This window comes from Schistocerca cancellata, chromosome 3 (genome assembly GCF_023864275.1).
Source record: "Schistocerca cancellata isolate TAMUIC-IGC-003103 chromosome 3, iqSchCanc2.1, whole genome shotgun sequence".
Taxonomy (NCBI): domain Eukaryota; kingdom Metazoa; phylum Arthropoda; class Insecta; order Orthoptera; family Acrididae; genus Schistocerca; species Schistocerca cancellata.
This window is the reverse complement of record NC_064628.1, coordinates 771,507,668-771,528,420: the sequence shown is the minus strand read 5'-3', so window position 1 is coordinate 771,528,420 and position 20,753 is coordinate 771,507,668.

The window sequence follows — 20,753 nt, the reverse complement described above, 5'->3', positions numbered from 1 at the left end:
AGTGTTCATCGGAGGTGAGGGTATCATCTGGAGTGCCCCAGGGAAGTGTGGTAGGTCCGCTGTTGTTTTCCATCTACATAAATGATCTTTTGGATAGGGTGGATAGCAGTGTGCGGCTGTTTGCTGATGATGCTGTGGTGTACGGGAAGGTGTCGTCGTTGACTGACTGTAGGAGGATACGAGATGACTTGGACAGGATTTGTGATCGGTGTAAAGAATGGCAGCTAACTCTAAATATAGATAACTGTAAATTAATGCAGATGAATAGGAAAATACTGCATTAGTAGTGTAGCGCTTGACACAGTCACGTCGATTAAATATTTGGGTGTAACATTGCAGAGCGATATGAAGTGGGACAAGCATGTAATGGCAGTTGTGGAGAAGGCGGATAGTCGTCTTCGGTTCATTGGTAGCATTTTGGGAAGATGTGGTTCATCTGTAAAGGAGACCGCTTATAAAACACTAATACGACCTATTCTTGCGTGCTGCTCGAGCGTTTGGGATCCCTATCAGGTCGGATAGAGGGAGGACATAGAAGCAATTCAGAGGCGGCTGCTAGATTTGTTACTGGTGGGTTTGATCATCACGTGAGTGTTACGTAAATGCTTCAAGAACTCGGGTGGGAGTCTCTGGAGGAAAGGAGGCGTTCTTTTCGTGAATCGCTACTGAGGAAATTTAGAGAACCGGCATTTGAGGCTGACTGCAGTACAATTATACTGCCTTCGACGTATATTTCGCGGTAAGACCACAAAGATAAGAGAGGTTAGGGCTCATACAGAGGCATATAGGCAGTCATTTTTCCCTCGTTGTGTTTGGGAGAGGAACAGGGAGAGAAGATGCTAGTTGTGGTACGAGGTACCCTCCGCCATGCACCGTATGGTGGATTGCGAAGTATGTATGTAGATGTAGATGGACTTATCAGTGATGCAGCTGCCCGTAACAGGAAGATATGGTGCAGAAACCATAAAACCTGGACAACAGAGCATTGGAATAAAATCATTTGGTTCGACGAGTCTTGTTTTACTGCTTTTCCTATTCCTGGCCGAGTTTACTTTCCGAGAGCGTGCAGCTAGACCGTGGTGTTCCGTTGGCCCCATCGCGACTTCGCGAGATGACATTACTGTAGACGTTGTGTGTACATTTTCGGTGATCAGGTCTATCCAAGGGTACAGTATGTGTTCTCCAGTGGTAATGCTGTGTTCCAAGACTAGACGGCTCCTGTTCACACAGCTTATATCGTGTAGGACTGGTTTTGTGAGCACAAGGATGAACTGTCGAATCTATCCTGGACACCAGTCACCGGATTTCAATATTATTGTAACTTTGGGATCTACTTTTCTGAGAAGATTACGTGATTGCTATACAACTCCATCTTCATTACCTGAACGTGCCACTGTTTTTCAGGAAAAGTGGTAAATACCCACTCAAAAATCATACAGGACCTGTATCTCTTCATACCGAGACGACTGGAAGCTGTTTTGAATGCCAAAGATTTTCCTACACCGTACTGGACCTGGTACTGCGTTGCGTTTTATGTCTTTCAATATTTTTGTCCAAGCCTGTAGGTTTTACTGCTATTCGCCTGGTGCAGTTGACAGGATACTATAACCCATCCGTTTCATTTCTGTTTTACAGACCGAGACCAACGGAATACTAACAGGAATCAAGTGATTGCATGGTCACTTTCTAATTTTACTACTTCCAATGATAACTTGTAGTGAAATTGCTAGCTTATTTGCTACATAAGCCACCTACTTCACTAAATTTATTTAATAAAGTAATTGCCGTTTTGGCCGAGCGGTTCTAGGTGCTACGGTCGCAAGTTCCAATCCTGCCTCGGGCATGGATGCGTGTGATGTCCTTAGGTTAGTTAGGTAGTGCTAAGTACTAGGGAACTGATTACCTCAGATGTTAAGTCCCATAGTGCTCAGAGCAATTTGAATAATAAAGTAATTACTTGTCTATGTGATGGTGCAGAAATGCATATTCTCGTGGGAAGATGCCTATAAACTTGGGGTCAAAACCATTTCATCAAAACATCGGATTTATTTTCCTACTCGCCACTTGCAATTGAAACATCGTCTTCCAGCTATGTCGCATTCGACATGATTAAAGCTATTTGTAAGTAAAAGGGCAGAAGTTGACACTCGCAAAATGTAATCATGTCACGATGCTATTGAATAAAATGAACAATACAGAAAATTTGGAAAGATGTTACCTATTTCATCATCTTCAGCTACAACGATTAGGCTAACTGTCTTTTCCGTCTTCAAAGGTAATTGTTAAGCACATTTCGTTGCCGTCTCCCAGGGTTTCGTCTTCCTCTCCCATTTTACCTCAACAACTGTTACGTCAGTTTTCTACTGACATTCTGCTCGTTTGCTATTTCCACCTGTTTCTGTGTTTCTCTATTATGTTGTTTATACCTTAACATTCATTTTTTCTCTAATTTGTTCATTCCTGATCGGGTCTCGGTGAGCGTAGCTGTCCGTCTTGTCCCTCTTTGTGAGAAAAGAAACCTCAGTCCTGTAAAGCATAGACGTCACAGTTAAAAAAAATTATTTTTGTTACCTTTCTGTCTCATTTCTTTAATGTTCAATTGATAACGCACATATGTAATGAAACTGATGACTATTGTTGTCTACATCTTTACTGGGCTGTTGTTTGGTTTCCTAAATAATTAAAACTGTTCTATTGGTCAGTTATTTTGCTATCGAGAGATGAATGATAAAATGAAATGTCAAATGCCAAAAGTAGAATATACAAAGCCATCCAGCAGACATTGCTCGCATAATTGAAGCGTATAGGAATTCACTCATGAAGAGAAACATTATACTTAGGGGAGTGGTAGAGATACAGACAGACAATAGCGGCGGTAGACTGTTTTGGTAGCACCTTGTTGGATAGCTCATCTCGAGGCTCAGTTGTGACTGTATACTGGTGGTACCACCGTTAAATTATCAGAAGTGTTATCGCGAAACGCTAGTAACAAGTCAGACAACATGGAATACTCATCGAAGAAGTTACTTTTCCTATTGTGCTGAGGCTTCAGCACTCACAAGGGGACCGTGTCTGCTTCTCGTGACCAATTTCGTCGAAATTTATGGTATACACCAGGCTGGGTCAGGTACAAAAGTGGCAGAAATGATAGCGAAGTATGAGCCGTTTACGCTCAGTTTACAGGTAGTATTTTTCAAAGTGGAAAGAGTACAGAATGGTAATCCGAGGATCGCGGAGACGTGCCCACATGCGGAAACATTTTTACTTTTGTATTTTAAATTTTTATGTTACTTACGCTGGAAATGAACAGAAACAATGATCAAAATACTCTATTTAATTAGATTTAATTATTATTTTCATTAAAGGCATGAAAAGGGAAAGAAAGCTTTTGGATTAGCCTGCAAATAAAATTACAGGAAGGGCTTACACGCTTTAATTACAATCCCTTCTTGGAAAATTATTTGCATACTCCTCGTGGGCGCTGTATGTAGAATCCTTACTTCGAACTTTCTTTCGAGTCCCAAATTTTCCTTTGCCTATTAAATTTTCCTTTGCCTTTTCACGCCTTTTATCAAATTGTTAAGGAATACAATATACTGAAAATTATTTCTATATATTTGCTGCTTAAGTAACGTAAAAATTGAAAATAAAAGAAAAAATTAAAAACAAAGTTCCCACATAGGGACTCAGCGCAACGACCTACTAGTTACAGTTCTGTACTCTTTTTCGCTCCGTCAACCACTCTCTGGGAACTATGCTACCATGAACGGCTGAGAACAGGCCCGACCAACGCCAAAATGCTATTTTTAGGGATCTATACGTAAAAATGTTACCCTTGTGGAATCGCTTCTTGTACGTCTGTTACGAGTCTTTTTCTTAAAAACTATTAGAGTGTATCAAGTTGAAATTTATGTCACAAGCAAAAGTCTAAGGTCTCACGGGGGCGTAAAATGTTTAACCTTCTACATGAGTGCAATTAAATGATACAGCATTTATTCAAATATTTTGGTATCTTGACAGTATCGATAACAAGCTAAAATCGTCGAGATTCTCGCTTCTCAGGATGGATGAATTATCTATACACATTATTAAGTTTGTACGAATCTTACTCGCAATTTTCCAAATTTTCTTTTCTAATCACTATCACGTCTCGTGCTCTTACTGCCGTCGCTTTCATTTTCGGTCAAGCTCCACATGCATCATACATTTGGTCGAAATGGATCATGATGAGTAGATGCTGCCCCTTGTCAGTAGAAACTTCTACAGCCGGCCGCGGTGGTCTAGCGGTTCTAGGCGCTCAGTCCGGAACCGCGGGACAGCTACGGTCGCAGGTTCGAATCCTGCCTCGGGCATGTATGTGTGTTATGTCCTTAGGTTAGTTAGGTTTAATTAGGTCTAAGTTCTAGGCGACTGATGACCTCAGAAGTTAAGTCGCATAGTGCTCAGAGCCATTTGAACCATTTTTGAAACTTCTACAAATGTGGACTCTGTCTCAGACCATGTGGCCGTCCGACCGTAAAGTGGCCAGGATCTGGGAACATTTTGCTGTCAATTTCACGTAGAGGAATGTTCCTTCGCATGAAGGCAGGATATGGAAACACAAAGGATCCGATATAACGTAGAACTTAATTACAGCGTTAAAACGTATAAACTCTAATTCCTATTGATTCGCATAAATTGAGGTAAAGTGCTCCTGTACCTAAGAAACATCATTATGTTATCGTTATCTCATCTATCAAATTAACGTTCCAGTCCCTGTAATTAATAAATTATGATTTTTATTGATTAATTTTGTCTTCGATCATTTCTATATATTTCTGTATTTTTTTTTCAATGTTAACATGGTGTTCCCATCGTAGTGTAGTGTTGACATTTATGCATTTACCATTACTTTTATTAGGGCCAGTTCGAGAACATGTTTCCTGTTTCCACACAAGAGACATTTCATTTGAGGCCCCCCCCCCTGTCCTACACCCACTGCCACTCCTTCGGAAATTATTTGCCTTTCCTTAGGCGCTTGGTAAAATCTTTAAAAGCGAATCTAAGGAAATATAGCGGTGGTGGAAATGGTCCGTTATTTATTTTTTTTGGTCATCAGTCTACTGACTGGTTTGACGTGGCCCGCCACGAATTGCTTTACTGTGATAACCTCTTCATCTCAGAGTAGCAATTGCAATCTACGTCCTCAATTATTTGCTTGACGTTTTCCAATCTCTGTCTTCCTCTACAGTTTTTGCCCTCTACAGCTCCCTCTAGCACCATGGAAGTCATTCCCTCATGTCTTAGCAGATGTCCTATCATCATGTCCCTTCTCCTTATCAGTGTTTTCCACATATTCCTTTCCTCTCCGATTCTGCGTAGAACCTCCTCATCCCTTACCTTATCAGTCCACCTAATTTTCAACATTCGTCTATAGCACCACATCTCAAATGCTTCGATTCTCTTCTGTTCCGGTTTTCCCTTAGTCCATGTTTCACTACCATGACATAGCGAGTCTGCTTTTGATGTCCTCCTTGCTCCGACCGTCACTGGTTATCTTACTGCCTAGGTAGCAGAATTCCTTAACTTCATCGACTTCGTTACCATCAATCCTGATGTTAAGTTTCTCGCTGTTCACATTTCTACTACTTCTCATTACCTTCGTCTTTCTCCCATTTACTCTCAAACCGTACTGTGTACTCATTAGACTGTCCATTCCGTCCAGCAGATCATTTAATTCTTCTTCACCTTCACTCAGGATAGCAATGTCATCAGCGAATCGTATCATTGATATCCTTTCACCTTGTATTTTAATTGCACTCCTGAACCTTTCTTTTATTTCTATCATTGCTTCCTCGATGTACAGATTGAAGAGTAGGGGCGAAAGCCTACAGCCTTGTCTTACACCCTTCTTAATACGAGCACTTCGTTCTTGATCGTCCACTCTTATTATTCCCTCTTGGTTGTTGTACATATTGTATATGACCCGTCTCTCCCTATAGCTTACCCCTACTTTTTTCAGAATCTCGAACAGCTTGCACCATTTTATATTGTCGAACGCTTTTTCCAGGTCGACAAATCGTATGAAAGTGCCTTGATTTTTCTTTAGTCTTGCTTCCATTATTAGCCGTAACGTCAGCATTGCCTCTCTCGTCCCTTTACTTTTCCTAAAGCCAAACTGATCGTCACCTAGCGCATTCTCAATTTTCTTTTCCATTCTTCTGTATATTATTCATGTAAGCAGCTTCGATGCATGTGCTGTTAAGCTGATTGTGCGGTAATTCTCGCAGTTGTCAGCTCTATTCTATTAAAACAAATAATACATAGACATTCCTTTGTAACTAGAATGAATTCGGTGTTAAATATTAAAAGAAGAAACAGGTCACTTACATTTCGCGCATTTCCTTGACGTCTTTCCACGCTTCTAGACACATCAGTAAAATCTTTATCTATTGCATTGTTGTTCCTTCAATGAAAATGTGCTATCTATTAAACTAAATAGAAGAAAACAAAAGATAATTTTTTTTAACTTCAGTAATGAAACATTTTATTTCACGTACAAATTATTTCACTTTCCATCGGAAAATTCGGGAAAAATTTCAAAAGTAATGTTTAATTTAAAATGTTGATGCGTTAAACACAAGACACACTTTAACAGCGTAAGTTACATGTTAGGAAAACTCGCCGGTATGTAGTCAAAGTTTGGAAAATTTATAATTATAGTCAGCTTTTTGTGTATCCAACTAAAAAGGAAAACCCAAATATATGTCTGACGCAAAAAGGAAATACTCTATTAATAACGTCGTGAAGCGTTAGCCGAGAAAAAAAACGCAAGCGTTCCGTTACTATAATAATCAGAATCATATTGGCTACTGCGAGTAAGATCGCTCATCAGTGAACTAAGACACTGAACTGAGAACTGTGAGCAACAGATTTAACGATACCAAAGAGGTGGTACTAGTAAATTAGTGTTGGGTGATGGGGTACACGACAATCATTACAGGTAAACAGCATGGGAAAAGGAGTCACTAAGTACTGTATTAAAATCTTGGGTCAAGCAGGTGAATCTAAATTTATTATAATCATTGTCGCCGTGCGCAAGCCAGATAATGACGCTAACATGGCTCTGAACAAAGTACACGGCAAAAGCGGTAGCTAATTAAAAAACAAAAGAAATGGAATACAGTTAGTGCTGACTGTGAAACTTCCTGATACATTAAAACTGTGGGACGGACCAAGACTCGAAATCGGGACGTTTGTCTCTCGCCGGAAAGTGCTTTACCGACTTTTCTCGGGCTCCTTCCACCCCTACCAGCCCGTCCTTACGCTTGCCAAAGATCACATTCGCCGGGGTCGGCTTCGTACACCAGTAATGTAAAACTGTTTTCTTTTCATTCCCTCAAAGTAAATATGTTAATTTCCTAGGCTGCCGCAAACTATCTTAGCACGGTGACGACACAAAGCTCGTCTTTTCGAAGTTATGCTTTCCAGTTTCCGATTTATTTTCGTAGTTTTTTCACGCTTCGGTGTCCTGAATTTTATGTGCTGAATGCCGCATCTCATAAGTCTTGAGTGTGCCACTCGGTGAAAACTCCGTGCAGCCATCGTGTTTGCACCATAGTACAAAGAGCGTATCGGAGAACGTTTCCTCTTGTGTGTCCTCGTGTTGGTGGAAAAGAAAATTTCCTCTTAAAGTTTTCTTGCGTACTGAAAATTAAATGTCTTCTGTAAATAGGAAATAAAGGTTTTTCATAAACTAAAACTTCGTCTTCCTTTTCTTGTTTATACGTAATCACAAAAACATTATCATGCCTTCATTGCAAAGTAAAAGTTTGACCACAAACACCTACCAAATCACTTGAGAACACTTGAGTAGTTTGAAGAGCTGTAGTCTAGTTCGTTCTACCTTTCAAATAATCTCCATACTGTGCTGTAGTGAGAGACCGAAATGCTAACAAGATCAACAGTTACAATAAAAATAAAAAATCAGTGATAATAACGAGATTTCTTCTGAATAATTTCGTAAAGCTTAAAGTCTACCCTTTAACGCTATAGTTAAGTAATTCTGAAACTTTTCTTTGTACTTATTGTACTTACCGAATTTCATCATCACGTGGTAGTTTTCAGTTGGATACTTCTGCTTGTGATGTTAGTGTTTTATTCGTGATGCTATAATGTATGTATTGGACCATTAGCCAAATGTAACTATTTTTTTGGCTCTTGGATACAGCAACCAGACCAGTCCTACATACGGAAGCTTCCGATGCTGTGTTTATAAGAACTGATTTCTTTATTGTCCACTTTCATATCCGAGTTCGACCTCTGCAGTGTAATATGTGTGCTGAAGTACCCACAAGATTGCATTTGTCACAACATGGAACTGACCGTAGCTTGATTTTTTACTTAGCTACCTAAACAAGGCTCAACGCCGGCACTCGCAGCCTTACTTCGACCACCACCTCTGGCAAAAACTCAGAGTTCGAGTCTCGGTCCGCACACAGTTTTAATCTGCCTTTCCGCTGCAGAATGTAAATGAATTCTAGCACTGACTTATTTGGCAGAGTCCTCAGAAAAGGAATTTGGATTAGGAATCAGTCATCATTCTAATAAAGTAGCCCCATGAAACGTAGCCACACGTGCATATACAGTGACTGTAGGACGAAATCAAAAATACGTGCAACTACTCTTGCTCGCCTAGGTCATGGATGAGCCCCCATGGATTTAATGAAGTATCTCCGATGCCACCAGATAATCTCTCCATGACTGTTGTGCGGGGCTGCGAGGGGTCTGTGGTGCAGACGTCTGCCACTGCTGCTCATCAGACAACAGCCAGACCGCTTCTCCAAGCAGAAGTTCAACTCGTTGCTGCATCCCATTACTTAAGTCTGGAGTCAGTCGGCTTAACTCTGAACGTGTGTACTCCCTCCCATCCCCTCCTGCAGTCTTCCCCAAAAACCACGGCTAGTGCCCTGCTCTGAGCAGATTTCGCATCAAAGCCATCATGTCCAACGCAATAACGTGCGCCCGACTCTGTCCGTCGTATCACTAAGCAATATGTCTACCCCATATCCGGAGCATTCTGTGATACGTTCCTGCATCATAGATTTCTTTTTCTGTTCACCAGTGCGTGGCTGTCCGTAAATACAGTTTCCCCAAGTCAGCTTCTAGCCTTGCACTCTTCAGTATTTTTTAACAACGCTCATTGAGCACATTTCCTGCCTTTGGGATGGAAGTAGTCCCCATTCCACCAGGGATGATGTCTGGCTGATGCAACTCGCTTTCAGACAGACGACGCAGTAAACAAAGCTCAAAAGCTTCGCTTCCTTCGGGTTGGCGGGAGATCGGTCCTGGGCCTGGTTGTAAAATGGCTTCTTACTGGCGACTCTCAGCACAGTTCATTACTCTCGCGTTTGAGCCGGATCTGTGTTGTGTGCACTGGCTGCCTGAAAGTCAATTAAGTGTGGAGTTGTTCAGAGATAAAACCGCTTTGTCTGCAAAATACTTTTTATTTATATCCGTTATCGGTTTTACAGCCTTTATAGCTGCATATTCAGGTGCAAATCTGTGTCTAAGTGGAGAAAAATGATGTAAAAAAATATATCCATAATTTAAGATGAAACTATAGTGACAAATGTACTAATTGGAGTCAGGTCATGATGTCAAAACACTGTTCATAGTCAGTTCCATGTACGTACATTATCCGAAAAAAAGCTTATGTCTTAGAAGTTATAATTAATGGTGGAGAAAATTCCATTAAAACCTATGGAGAAGGGTAGAATGTGATGAAGACGAATTTTACGTGACGTGAGACTGGTTAACAACGAGGTGTAAGAGGCACTCACGGAACGACAACATGGAGAGGTGAATACCCACTATTAAATGATATCTAGGTGACAATCCACATGTAAGATTGCTTAATTATTCACGTAGACCCACCTTACATACTTCATTCATATTTTTTCCTCTAATAGTACTCTGTAATCTCTCCCGTCCTTCCTAATTCCAATTATTGTCCACAATAAGCGAAGTCTTTTATGAAAAATTTGAGAGGAGTGAAGATTACAATAAACTTTCTAGTTTACTTAGCTTGTCGTGTAGAGTTGTCTCCAATTCTTCTTGTCTAGGGATCTGATTCCTGAAGGTGAAATTCTTACATTTTAGGTCCTCATGGTTGCATTGATCTACATAAATTTGAGGATTGTTGTTGCAGAATTTTTATTGTTACTTTAATATATTTTGTCACACTGTAGTATATCATGCAGTTTTCCCAATTTTCACATTAACAAAGCCGAAATTACATTGTTCTCCCAAAATAAAAAAAATATGTCCCATCACATCAGAGGCATACTTACAGCTCCTTCACTCTGCAGTACTAATCATATTCCAAAGCGTTTAAAATTTTCTTGACTAATGAATTTCAATTAATTTCGATTATTATTTCATAAATGAATCCAGAAATAAACATAGTAAACAGTACTAGATTGCGTGATCAATAACAGAAATTTTAAGCGTGCCAAATAATTCGTAATTTTAAATGTTTCTAAAAAGAAATAATTTTAATTGTACATTCAGACGTTATCGATTGTAACATCGAAAATAAAGTTAATCTTTTTCATAAATTTTAGCTTGAAATTAACATATTGTATGTGAAATTTTTAAGAAAAGTGGTTGATATAATACTGACCTGTCCAAAATTCGAAAAATAATACTGGTATTGACAACTACCGTTGAGGAAAAGTAATGTTAGAGGAGGATGTCCCGTTACAACTCGCTAGGTATTTAATATAATGAATGGATTAGTGAGATGTTCTTTTCATAAATCGTATTGCTACAAGCAAAATGCGCATGTAATTCCACACATTTCCAGTAGTCGAACTAGAAATTGTGGTAGCTGTTCCCTTCGGTCTGTGAGAAGTTCTGTTTTTCCTTTTATTCGGTACAGCAGTCTAACAGAGGGAGACAGCGGAAGGTCGTAAGCTTCCAGGCTTCGTCACGCTCATAAATGTGTATCTTTAAGGGGTCTTCTTGACAGATACAGCATCCACCCTCGTGCTTATAACGAACTGGGGGTGTCCACATTACCATGACGGGAGGTAACGTGCCGGGTTCATAAAAAGCACTCGTTCAAAGAAGCGATGCCTATGTGGAGGAATGTCTCATTTTTTTTAAAGACAGCGAAACTGGAAGTTTTCCGCGGTTATGGCAAGACACCGAGTTTCAACGGCTGCTATGGATCGTGGCTAGGAAGCCGGTTAGCTTCTGACCATGGCCCAGCCCCAAAAATAAACAAAAAGACTCACTCATGCTGGCGCTCTGTAGAAATCTTGAAATTTCATTGGGGCGGTGGTCGCAACCTCGGCAAAACTCGGCTCAAGATTGACGGTGCTGGGAATTATTACCATCATTGGTGGATGACTTCGAGATTTGGCAGAACTGGAGAGAGAATTTATAATTTCTGTTTACACGAAGTCTGCCTTCTTCCATCACGAACGACGGTCTTGTTGGTAGCCTCGTGGGGTACACAAGCGAAGATTCGGCGAGAGTGCTAGTAACTGCCTCTCACGGCCGAGGCGCGCACAGCCGAAAACTGGAAGTTTATTGGTCAGATTCGGTCACCAAATGATATTTCTTGCACTAGTATAGGGGCGATGGTATTCGTTAACTTAGTGGAATTACTCTCTTAGGCAACTGATGACCATACTTAATTGTTTGATTTGCAGGATGCACTCTGCCTTTGTAGACAGTGATTGTTCTTCCGAGTTTACTTTTCATTAGCACTTTCTGATATGCTTCTAGCTTTACCATTGGCAATATTTATTATCTGACGCTAAAATAGAAGCATAACGACGATATTATAGTGCCTGTGTTATTCCGAATTACGATGCAGTCATATCTATCAGCCGACACCGGGCAAGCGACTTTTAAATGAAATGTCTCCCTTTTATGGGAATGTTCCTGTACATAACGGATGTACGAGTACAAGTTTTTCACACATGGTTGACGACGTATGGAAGTTTGGGCCGGCCGTAAGTCTTACTCGGTCAGTCAAATGGTGAGGCGACCGCTCGCAGTAAACGGGAATCCCGGATTCGAGTCCTGGTCTGGCATTAGTTTTCATTGTCGTCATTCCATTACACAGCTAATGGTAGTCCATATAAGCAATTCCGCATATATATCATGTCTTCAACATGCATTCATTGCTGTCTTGTTGAAGGTTTTCTACTTGAATGGTCGTTAAGTGAAATAAATTACATTTTCTTTTTATAACTGTTTATTTTCATTTTAGAATTATATGCCTCACTTGACTGAAGTGTGCTGTAATGTCGTGGTTGATCTACGTATTTTATGCATGACTATTAACTTCTAAAGATGGACTTAACCCCTGTTAACTCCAGGCTTCATAACACGTTATCAGTTGTGCGACTGTTTCATTACCTTTTAAAAGTCAATTCACATTATTGCGTAGGGAGCTTCACTCCGTTTTCTGAATTCAGGGATATGCACACCACAACCCCAGCCACACCACCTCTCACACCGGTTAAAAACTTTTGCCGCCATAACAGCAGTATTTAAAGGATAATGGACTGCAGCTTAATGGTCCCCTTCAAACTTGAAATAAATGTGGTTCTATAACAAACAGGCGTAATCATGTCCTGAAAGTTAAACCCGAAGTGTAAGTTACTGGGTTGCTAGTTAAACCTTCAGGTCATCATTGCTCCTGGTTATTACAGCATCACATTTATTTCAGGTTTATACGGGACTCATTAACTGCAATGCATTTTCCTTGTCATGCTACTGTTATGGCGGCAAAAGTTTGTAACTGGTGGATTGTCACCTAGATAGTATGTGTGGGTGGGTGCTCACTTCTAGTTGTTGACGTTCGGTGAGTGCCTCCTACATCTCCTTCTTACCCACTGTCACGTCACGAAAAATTCCTCTTCATTGCCATTCTACATAGGCTCCATTGGTGCGTTCTCCACCGTATTATATTACTTCTTGGACATACGCTTGGTCCGCAGCTCGTGGTCGTGCGGTAGCGTTCTCGCTTCCCGCGCCCGGGTTCCCGGGTTCGATTCCCGGCGGTGTCAGGGATTTTCTCTGCCTCGTGATGACTGGGTGTTGTGTGCTGTCCTTAGGTTAGTTAGGTTTAAGTCGTTCTAAGTTCTAGGGGACTGATGACCATAGATGTTAAGTCCCATAGTGCTCAGAGCCATTTGAACCACATACGCTTGTTTGCGTATAATCTATTTTCATGGAACCGACTATGTTCATTTACATAATGGCTTGACTCCAACGGGTACATTTGTCATTAGAGTTTCGTAGCATGTTATGAATTAATTATTGTTTTTACATGAGCGTTTTTCCACTTACATAGAGGTTTCCATCTGAAGATACAGCTGCAAGTGCTGTGAAATTAATAGTGACTATGAATAAAAAAAATTTTGCAGCTAAAGCGGTTTTATTCCTCAAGATGATTTATCGTGGCTGTGGTTGGCCAGACTATAAAGCTTTTGGTAGATGGGGGCCTATTTGAAAAGTTTTACTAACAAGGGCAATAAATATTATTGAAGTTATTGCTGGATCGTAACGAAACATTTGCTATTACTTCGCAAACGCTTCATTCGCGGAACCATGTGCATGGAACGTATTTGCTTCTGTTAGATTATAGTTACAGTGGTGGTCAGTTTTCGCTCCACATTATAATACGCTCAGTATATAAATTTAACTCTTGGGTACCTGTGGTGCCCATCTCAGTGAGGCAGCCCAAATCGACGCTTATGACGCTTGGGTCTCAAACCGGCTCTGCGTTTACTAATGCTATTATCGCAAAACAGTTCTCGATAAACCTCTGTATCGGATCGAATTACTGGCTTTTTGCAGGTTGTGTGTGTGTGTGTGTGTGTGTGTGTGTGTGTGTGTGTGTGACGAAGTCGTATTTAGCCTCACACGTCTAGGAACGTACGTTTCAGAACTGCAACAGTAAATATCTTCGTGGTGCACAATGTCTCTCTTGTTGAGTAAGCTATCTTTGTCGGGTGTGCAACATGCCGCCAGTCGATCAAATGTATAATACTAATGTCCGGAAATTTGTTCACCAAGCTCTCCTGCAACCAGTACAACAGACTCTCAAGGAAACCGCGCACAGGTTGGTACTCATGACACAAGCAAGACTGCACTAATTCCAAGTCAGAGATTACAGGATGGGGGAGATTCACTGCATACTCATTTGTAATAGTCAGAAATCACGTGCAGTTTTAATTATTTTGTAAATTCTGTACTGACATGAAGTCGGTTTGTGGTATAAACTTAACTTCTCTCCCACACAACCGTTTTAGTTCTCCAGTTTTCACCATATTAAGGGCCGACTTGTAAAGAAGCTGACATGCAGCAATCTCCTCTCTTTTCATTTTGTCCTCCTTCAGCCCTGTAATATTAGTCGCTATGGCCTGTTGCAACTCCTTTGTTTTAACTACCCCCACACCTTTTCTCTTTCGACACCAGTATTAGAAACGCTACAGAAATGAGCAAAACTGGCAATAATCCCCACGTTTGGATAATAATTACAAATTTATTATGAGTAAGTGCAAGCTAAAAGATAAAAAAATGGCTCAAATGGCTCTGAGCACTATGGGACTCAACTGCTGAGGGCATTAGTCCCCTAGAACTTAGAACTAGTTAAACCTAACTAACCTAAGGACATCACAAACATCCATGCCCGAGGCAGGATTCGAACCTGCGACCGTAGCGGTCTTGCGGTTCCAGACTGCAGCGCCTTTAACCGCACGGCCACTTCGGCCGGCGCTAAAAGATATTAACTACTTAAATGACTGCTCGTTAATATAGAAATTTATGTCTGGATGTTCGTCTAAATCAATGACTTTGCTTCCTGCAAGACAGTTGTGTTGTTGCTTAGACATGTAATTAGAAACCATATAGTGTACAAGGATATTTTCTTAAAGTCAACTTTAGAGTGGACGTAAAATCTTTCACTGCACAACATTGAAAATATTTCTTTAATAAATAATTTGCCATATTAATTTACAGCCCAGCACCTCATGCCTACTTCCATCTGTTTCCACCATTACGTACAGGCAGACACCAACTAACTTCTTGTTCATTATTCCAGCAATGTACATACAAACATTTGCGTAAACCATCGATGCAAGAAAGGTGCTAACAGTTAAAATTTCATTAACCAAATCAACTACTTCACCAATTTTATAGTTTTTAAGCATTGGTATTTCGATATTTCGAGAGAAACGAAGTGTGTTCACCAGTTCCATTACGGGTAGCAACCATTTGTTGGTTATCTAACATTTCTTTCTCTTAGAGGGTGATAATTTAAAAATGCTTAGCGGATCCTGCTGTCATTTACAATTTGTACGTAGAATTTTTATTTATACCAACATTTCGTAACTGTGTTAGGAGTATTTATTCCTTGCGTGGCCTTGACATGAACGTATTTACTCGCCTCTAAACGTATTGTGTCTGCTTTAATTCCATGGCTATCTTAGGATGTTACAGTCTACGTTTCGTTTACATAGAGGCCAACTCGTACTTCTATGACATTATAAACCTATGTATGATCTTCCTGGTTCCATTTTTTCAATGTTCTAAGTGTTACGCATATGTGATAAAATTTCTCTATGCTGCGATAAAACTGAAACTTCAAACACTACATTCGTGATATTGATATTAACCACGAAACACACGAAAAACGAATGAGCACACAAGAACACAGTGCTCTGTGCAAAACAAACACAGATAGAGTTAAATTAATCTGAAGTCACCTGTAATACAAAGTTTTTTATGAGGTTAAAGTGAATATTATACAAATCGAAATCTCAAACCTTTCTGAGCTTCTTTTCACAGACACGCTGAAAGTCGAATATTTAACACATTTACGCATATGTAAACTAACCAGACGTTTGAAGGTGTTTCACGCAAAACATTTCGTTTTTTTACTGGTTAGTGTGCAAACTGAATACAAATACTCTTTTTGACTTACGCATGTATGCTTGGCGAAATACCTGGTACAATTACTCATTTTCATTGAAATTCAATGTGTCTCTGCTGTGCGCACTGTAAACCATTGCAACTATAAAGTAATCAATGCCTAAGTAATTTTCTACAGAACATCTGCAGTAGATCGCGATTCTAAACTTTGTTCACGGATAAAAATTACACTACCGACCATTAAAATTGCTACACAACGAAGATGACGTGCTACAGACGTGAAATTTATCCGACAGGAATAAGATGCTGTGATATGCAATGATTAGCTTTTCAGAATATTCACACTAGGTTGGCGCCGGTGGCGACGCATACAACGTGCTGATATGAGTACAGTTTCCAACCGATTTCTCATACTCAAACAGCAGTTGACAGGCGTTGCCTGGTGAAACGTTGTTGTGATGCTTCGAGTAAGGAGGGGAAATGCGTACCATCACATTTCCGACTTTGATAAAGGTCGGATTGTAGCCTATCGCGATTGCGGTGTATCGTATCGCGACATTGCTGCTCGCGTTGGTAGAGATCCAATGAATGTTAGTAGAATATGGAATCGGTGGGTACGGGAGGGTAATACGGAACGCCGTGCTGGATCCCAACGGCCTCGTATCACTAGCAGTAGAGATGATAGGCATCTTATTCGCATGGCTGTAAGGGATCGTGCAGCCCCGTCTCGATCCCTGAGTCAACAGATGGGGATGTTTGCAAGACAACAATCATCTGCACAAACAGTTTGACGACGTTTGCAGCAGCATGATCAGCGCGGAGACCATGGCTGCGGTTACCATTGACGCTGCATCACAGGCAGGAGCGCCTGCGATGGTGTACTCAACGACGAACCTGTGTGCACGAATGGCAAAACGTCATTTTTTCGATTGAATCGAGGTTCTGTTTACAGCATCATGATGGTCGCATCCGTGTTTGGCCTCATCGCGGTGAACGCACATTGGAAGCTTGTATTTGTCATCGCCATACTGGCGTATTACCCGGCGTGATGGTATGGGGTGCCATTGGTTACACGTCTCGGTCACCTCTTGTTCGCATTGACGGCACTTTGAACAGTGGACGTTACATTTCAGATGTGTTACGACCCGTGACTCTACCCTTCATTCGATCCCTGCGAAACCCTACATTTCAGCAGGATAATGCACAACCGCATGTTGCAGGTTCTGTACGGGTATTTCTGGATACAGAAAATGTTCGACTGCTGCCCTGGCCAGCAGATGATCCAGATCTCTCACCAATTGAAAACGTCTGGTCAATGGTGGCCAAGCAACTGGCTCGTCACAATACGCCAGTCACTGCTCTTGATGAACTGTGGTATCGTGTTCAAGTTGGATGGGCAGCGTTACCTGTACACGCCATCCAAGCTGCGTTTGACTCAATGCCCAGGGGTATCAAGGCCGTTATTACGACCAGAGGTGGTTGTTCTGGGTACTGATTTCTCCGGATCTATGCACCCAAATTGCGTGCAAATATAATCAAATGTCAGTTCTAGTATAATATGTTTGTCCAATGGGTACCCGTTTATCATCTGCCTTTCTTCTTGGTGTAGCAATTTTAATGGCCAGCAGTTAACATTGGTGAGAGGACATACCTTTCAAATCTTAGCATATTGTGATTCTCTTACACAGATAATCGGCGTACAAAGACCTAACAGGAAACTTACAATATGACTAGAGTTTGTAAGGCAAAACTTTCCATTTTCTTGAGTTTAACATCAGTGTAATCAAAGGAAAATTGACCTCATTTATTAATTCGCTCTACTGTAGTAGGTGTTTACTTTGCACCGCGAGAAGACAGCGCCAGGACAGTAATGTGGACGGCAGGTTCACAGGAATGAGTAAGCCCACCTTTGTGGCAGCACAGCCCCTGCCCTGTTTGCCTTTGCCAGCGGGCAGATCTGCGGGGCGGGGAGAGTTTGCGTGTTTTTCTGTCGTGTTGCGAAAAGCCAGCGGAGCAGCCTGCCTTGCGGGAGCTCGGAGGCCTAACAAGTGCCTCGGGTGGGTTTCTTCCACACAGCGGCGGCGGCACACCGCGGGCTTCGGGGCGCGCCTCTGCCTCCGCCCTATCCTTTGCCGAGAACTCTTTCACAAGCAGCAGTATTTTCCTCACTTTGTCCGCGGACGGAGGGTTGCAGAAATGTTGTTGTTTACTTTCTTGCCTGTAGTATTGCAGGCCACTACTGCTTCGCATACCAGAGAAATACGTTCATAAAGAAACTTCGTATGAATGTAACACAATTGTTCCTCCACATGGCCTTTCAAATACGAACTATTGCGTGAGATTCAGTGTACTTATTTCAATGCTATTCTGAGAATCATTATTTAAAGGGACGTTTTCGTAATGTCTAGACATAATACGCTCATACAAAGATCGTTCTTCGAATGTTCCTTCAGACGCTTATTCTCGAATGAAGACGTGATTCTGGATCCCATTAAAACTGAATGTCGTATTTCGTTGACAGAAAACCGTTCGTGAGTACATCTTCCAAAGGATGTCTCCAACAGGATCTTGAATTTTCGAAAAGCGCCAGAAAAGCACAAGTAAGGGACCATGAACGAAGTGTACCTATGACCGGTCATAATATTAATCTTGTATAGCTTTTTAATGAGTGACGTATGACCGCACTGTTACTGCCCATAGCGTACAGCGCACGCGAAGGAGCGCCGATTTGCTATTTTCTGCAGATTTTAGTATGGGGCCATCTATCTGAAAACCACAGCGCCTGCGTGATTTCCGCTCCTGCGCATTCTTCGATCGCCTTTTCTGTATACAGGGCGTCGACGTGTGGATACTATTAGTCGTACCTAGTCACCAGCAAGGTTGGACCACCTGAAGCTGTCGGACCGTTTCTCCGAGGAAATATTGTGGAAGTTTCATAATGTAATTCGACAGCAAACACGTGACGACAATTTACAACATATCCCCCGGGAAAGCTTGAAGAGTTATAACTACGAAACTGTAGACGTTTTCCTAGTGGTATTGGGTTGGTGCGTAAGTTCGTAGCATTCTTCCACATTTTTAAAAACACAAAAGATTCATTAATACAGACTTCAGTAATCAGTAACATATTCTTCTTCCCTATTTAAAAGAGTCTGTTGTGGAGTATCGTCTTGGATTGCGCTAGCAAGACGTCTCAGTTGTTGAAATTATATTCCAGCAATAATGGCTGCACCTCGGTGAAGCATTTCATAGAAAACCACACCGTCATTGTTGCGCCAGATGCGTAATGTTTTACTTTGTGAAGGCGTCTAGGTCCTTATAAGGGGAGTTGTTGCTTTGCTTGGGCTCAACCACTCCTTTCTTTTCCTTATTTTAGCATAAAGACACCATTTCTCGTCACCAGTAACGATACTCGATAGGAATGGTCCACGCTAACTGAAGACGAGCAACCAGAGATGCACATATGGCCTCTCACTCATATTTGTGATTTTGGGTTAGAGCATGTGACACCCACACATCCTATTTCTGAACCAACCCCACTGCATGCGAATGTCGCACAACGGGGGAATGATCACAGTCCATCACACTTGTCAGTTTTTAAATACAATGACGTGTATTACTGTGGATCAATGCGTTTGAAATATCTTCATAAAACTCCGAAGGTCTTCCTAAACGTCTAGACTCACTAATGTCAAAATGATCCTCCTAAAAAGGGAAAACCATTTCCTTGACGTGCTCCGTCCGATGATATTATTATCCAACACGGCGCAAATGTTTCTGGCTGCCTCTGCTATTATCACCCCTCTACTGAACTCAAAGGAATACGTCGGTGATGTTCCGATTTCTCCATCAGCATTCAATTTTCTAGCGTCACAGTTCCAGTCACCATCTCCAAATGACAAAATGACAATGTGTAAACTCATATAGCAGTCGTGAACTACAAATAAAGAATGACAGTAAATAAAGAAACCAACAGCAACCGGAATACCAACATGCAAAACAAAACATTACGAGCTTACGCATCAACTTAATATTTTGTTTCCCAAACACACTTTATAATTTAAATTTAAAAGTTACAATAACGAGATGAGTATTTGTCTGCCGGCACATCACGTGGAGAAAAATAGCAGGAAGTAAGATAATTTTATTCTACCACCGAGCGATTATTTAATAAATTAATTCATTTGTTTCGGCACTGAGCTTTGTCATTGGCGTCAACGCAGCGATACAACCCCTTTCGTAGGCATGCTGCCAATGGCCCAGCTTCTCACGTGGAATACAAACACTAGATGTAGAATACGTTCTGCGACATCTTGTTGTTGTTGTTGTTGTTGTTGTTATGGTCTTCAGTCCTGAGACTGGTTTGATGCAGCTCTCCATGCTACTCTATCCTGTGCAAGCTTCTTCATCTTCCAGTACCTACTGCAACCTACATCCTTCTGAATCTGCTTAGTGTATTCATCTATTGGTCTCCCCCTAGGATTTTTACCCTCCACACTGCCCTCCAATACTAAATTGGTGATCCCTTGATGCCTCAGAACATGTCCTACCAACCGATCCCTTCTTCTGGTCAAGTTGTGCCACAAACGTCTCTTCTCCCCAATCCTATTCAATACTTCTCATCGGGGAGAGGCTACAACCCTGTCTCGCTCCCTTCTCAACCGCTGCTTCCCTTTCATGTCCCTCGACTCTTTATGACTGCCATCTGGTTTCTGAACAAATTGTAAATAGCCTTTCGCTCCCTCTATTCTACCCCTGCCACCTTCAGAATTTGAAAGAGAGTATTCCAGTCAACATTGTCAAAAGCTTTCTCTAAG